Source organism: Theobroma umbraticum, unplaced genomic scaffold, assembly GCF_002168275.2.
Source record: "Theobroma umbraticum cultivar Fairchild unplaced genomic scaffold, ASM216827v3 scaffold_4.1, whole genome shotgun sequence".
Classification (NCBI taxonomy): domain Eukaryota; kingdom Viridiplantae; phylum Streptophyta; class Magnoliopsida; order Malvales; family Malvaceae; genus Theobroma; species Theobroma umbraticum.
In genome coordinates, this window is record NW_018397258.1 from 10985126 (window position 1) to 10989830 (window position 4705).

A 4705-nucleotide genomic window follows, 5' to 3' on the forward strand; every position below is an offset into this window, starting at 1 on the left:
AATAAGAATAATTTAGGAAGGTAATAGAAATGAAATATTTAGCTATACAAATTTATACATATAGGTATATATATAATAAAAAATTAGAAAAAGAAAAAATGATATAATATAAAATTATAAATATTTGGATTAATTTCGATTATGGAATTTCACCTGGAAGGGCAAAGAGTTGTTATTTTTGGGATGACTTTCCTAGAAATGGAATTCAATTAGGGTTTTCTCTGAAGTGATAGGATAAATCCAAATTTTATATTCCAATATTCCATTAATTCAAGCAACTGCCTCAATATTCGTAAAGAAATAAATTTGTATAATATTTTATCTAAAATTAAAATTGATATGGTTATCAATTAATTCAAACAATTGTTCCAAATAAAAGACTAGTTGTTTATTCAATAGAAAAATAAGTTCAATTAAATAAAATATTATTTAGCCATAATATTAATTAAAAATTGTAAAATGGATCTTTAAAATATATATAGTGAAAATAAATGAGGCATTTAATTGTATTAAACTATTAAATATATATAAATTGTAATGAACAAAATTAGATTTATAAACGCATTCATGTGACATCATTCATAATTTTATTTTGGCATAACATACAACACGTTTATTTTGTTAATCGGACGAGAACTCCGATGAAAGGATTTTCTCGAAGGACTTGCAGACGCAAGTTATTCTTGGAACATCCCTAAGTGAAGAAAACTTCAAGACTTCACCAAAGCGTTGGGATGGTTTACGAATGATTTTTTGATACAAGGTTTTCGCTGCACATTATTTAAAATTGGTAAATCATAACAACATTTCATAGTTGCATCATGTGCACTTGTAAAACTAAATAAAATAGAGAATAAAGTAAATAAACAATTATTAGGGAAATATAAGAATAAAATCAATGGATTAAGATAACATATGATTAAGTGGTATCGTTTGTGGAACGGGGCGTAACGGGGGTGCTAATCCTTCTCCGTGTGTAACTGAACTCTTAAACCCAACTTCAATAATTCATAAATCAGTTTATTGTTCTTTCAGCAGACTTAAAATCAATTTAGGACCTCATTGATTGGAACAGAATTAATAGGTGACCAATCACACTTAACAAAAAAAGATTGGTGGCGGCTCCTACATTGTCCATGTCTAGCAGTCAAGTCCCCATACCTGCACATTACGATAGTTGGTTACTACCTCCCCCTTTAAACCCCTGAAAAAGGTCCCTTAAATAAGCTTCAAGTAACCTAATTTTTAAAATTTTGTAAAATTTTTATTTTTGGAAACTCAGGGTAGCGTCGTGATCATGATTTCTTGGCACCATGGCATCAAGGTAGATTTTGGTAGCACCATGACGCTAGCTCTTTAGCACTGCAGCACTATGCTCTCTGGTTTATGTATGGTTTTCCCAAGATTCTCAATGCGACGGCCATGGTTCCCTAGTGTCTTGGTGCTCGTGCCATGCTAGCTTAAGTGCAAAACTACATATGTCTATCAACTTTGAACATGATTTCCACCTTAATCTGGTTCAAACTAAACAAAGTGATAAACTTAAAAGTTTTAGCCCTGCCTCTTAACTTTCTAATGACTCAAGAATCAAGTCAATTAGACTCTGGAGTGAAATATATGCTCCAAAGACAGCATCATGTTTAGTCCATGCACACTGTTGTAATGCTCTGACTTAGATAGAAATTTTGACCATGATCTTATTTGAACTGGGCAAAGTGTAGGCATAAAAGTTTTAGCACTCCCTCTTAGCATTCTAGTGGTCTAAGAATTACTTCATTGGGAGTTTTGTATAGGAAGCTAAGGTCAAAATATAGAAACATATACAAGAGAAGCCATCACCATACTTGCACTGATTTTCATCCAATGAGTCTTTTTCATCAAATTTCCCACAAAAGCAAGAAGAGGAATTGGCAACAACTACGCTTAAAGTAATTTGAAACAAATAATATAAAATTAAACTCAAACATCTTAAATTAACTACTCAACATGTGATCAAACTTAAACTAGAAAAACATCTAAAATGCTACAATCCGAACCTAAAATCTCAAAGATGTAGCTACTTAAGCCCCCAAAATGTGTTTAAATAACTTTATATAATAGAGTTATCGCACCCTCAAACTTAAGATTTTGCTAGTCCTCAAGCAAAATGTAAAATAAAATGCAATAATTGAAATGAAGAAAACATTTAACTAGAATTCAATTGCATCATTTCATTAATCACCATTAATATCCTCAAAAGTTAATCCATATTTATAATTCTAGGCAACACATAAATATTATTCAAGTTCAAGTTTCAATCCAAATGCAAGCTTATTGTTAAATGAATTTTCGTGTGTCTGCAATATTTCCATCTAAAACATTGTAGAATTCGAAAAAGTTTATATTCATGCAAAATTCAAATTAGTAATTAAATTCCATAAGTTTGTTTTTCATCTCTCTCTCCACTTATGTAGACAAACACTAAATTAAGGATCAATAAAACTTTAATTAACTTGTAATATATGCCTAGGGTCAAGGTGGGATATGGAATAATGTATAGTGCAAATCACCCTAAGCACATAGTCAATCTAGGACCTACTAAAAACTTTGTTTTCCTTCATTTAGTATATCCTTTTTTCATCAACCTTTTTCTTTTGTTCAACACTTCATTCTTTCTTTCTCTTTCTTTTTTTTCCTCAATTTCACACCCCCAAACTTATTTCTTTTCTTGGGCAGTGAGATGATACAATCATATTTTTGAACTATTCATCATGTTTCATTTTTACATCCTTCTTCACTATCTCGCTCTTACGCTTCCTAAATTGACTTATGCACTTAGGTATGAGGATTTTAAAGATTGTTGGAAATATCAATATAAGCGTCTAGATAAAAAATTAAGTGTTTAGACAAAGAAAAGGTGTCATTAGGCTCAAAGGGCAAAACTAAGGATAAATTATGTAAAGGAAGGCTACATAAGGCTTAATCAGTACAAAAATGGCCTAAATTATGTCCTTAACTGAGTATAGCCTAGAATTTCCCGTTTAGAGAGAATCAAACAAATTCTAGAACTTAATACATAATTCAAAAATTCACAAGCACATAAACTTTCTCTAAATTTTTACAATGAATCTAAGGAAAAAATATAGTGCTAAAAATGTATAAATTGCACTCTAACAATAGAACCTTGTATAAGAATTTACCAATTGCACTCTAAACACTCCCTTGGTCCTTAAGCTTTGGTGAAAGCTTATTTTGAATTATTGCGTTGCATTCCCCGATGAGTGTAACTGTCTCTAAATCCTCCAATTTTCTCTTCTTAGTTAAGATGTCCTTCAAAAGCTTCACATATGATGGCATTTGTTCTAAAGCTTCTGTAAAAGGAATGTTGATATGAAGCTTTTTGAATACCTCAAGAAACTTCTAGAATTTCCTATCCAGTTTTTGTTTCTGAAGGCACTAAGGAAAGGGTGGTGGTGGTAAAGTTGCCTTTGTTTCATTCTCTTGAATTTTCTTGTGAACCATTTCAATCACTGTTTCCATCTTAACAAGCTTATCTTGAATGTTAGCTTCCTAACATTATTTTCAACCTCTTTTCCATTCCTCAAGGTGATAGCCATAACTTGTTCCTTACTTTCTTTCCTTGGATTCACCTTTGTATCACTTGGTAGTGTTCCTTGAGGTCCGTTTTTTAATAAATGGGCAAGTTGACCAACCTGAGTCTCAAGGTTTCATATTAATGCTGGTAGACTTTTTATGATGCTATCATTCTGTGTCATTTACTGCCTTAGCAAATCTTTTACAACTGGCTTGTTTTTTAAAAGTGGTGCTCTGGCTTGCAATTGGAATCTCGAGGGTGTACTTGGCCTTGAAGTTGATGATGACCCTTGATTATTAGCCTAAGAGAAATTGGGATGATTCCTCCACCTTGGATATTACGTGTCGGAGTAAAGGTTATTTTGCTGCCTATTCCCCACAAATTGTACTATTTTTGTTGAGATAGGACACTGATGGATGGCATGATTATCTCCACAATACTCACACACTATAAAAGGACTTTGAATGCAGTTAGTACTAAAAGATTCAAGTGTCTTAGTTAGAATAGCTACCTAAGTGGATAATGTTGAAAAATCATCTACCCTCTTGGGCATTGATCATTTTCTTGGGCACTGGCAATTGTTTTGCAGCCATCTCCTCTAACAAATCATATGCCTCATCCATCTATCTAGCCATCAAAACTCCTCCCACTACTTCATCAATGATGGTTTAAACATGGCCACTCAATCCATTGTGAGAAAGTTTACACCTAAAGCCATTTTGGAAGCCCATGATGAGGACATGGTTGAAATAATTCTTTGTATCTTTCCCAAGCTTTGTATAATGATTCAAAATCTTGCTACATGAATGATGTAATATCATTCCTCTCTTTTTTTGTCTTAGCTGGAGGAATGATCTTGGCAAGAAACTTTTGAGCAAGATCATCCCATGTTGTTATTCAGCCATGCTTTAGCTTTATCCCCTAACAACAAAGGAAAAAGCCTCAAACAAATTGCATCATCTGTGACTTCATTGTGTTTGAACGTATCTCAAATTTCCCAAAAGTTTGATATACGGCCATTTGGATCATCATTTGGTCAACCACCAAACTAAACTCAAGTTTGAATCATAGTAATGATTGTTGGCTTGATCTCAAAATTATTGGCTTGAATAGCTGGCCTTCAAATGCTTG

At 32.6% G+C, this 4705-nt stretch overlaps 1 non-coding gene across 1 annotated transcript; it reads left to right on the forward strand.

Moving 5' to 3' along the window:
* Nucleotides 1–4298: 4298 nt before the first annotated feature.
* On the forward strand, nucleotides 4299–4405 carry LOC149527412 (small nucleolar RNA R71). Its single transcript, XR_016351093.1, has one exon. It is a non-coding gene; the product is annotated as a small nucleolar RNA R71 (small nucleolar RNA).
* Nucleotides 4406–4705: the final 300 nt, after the last annotated feature.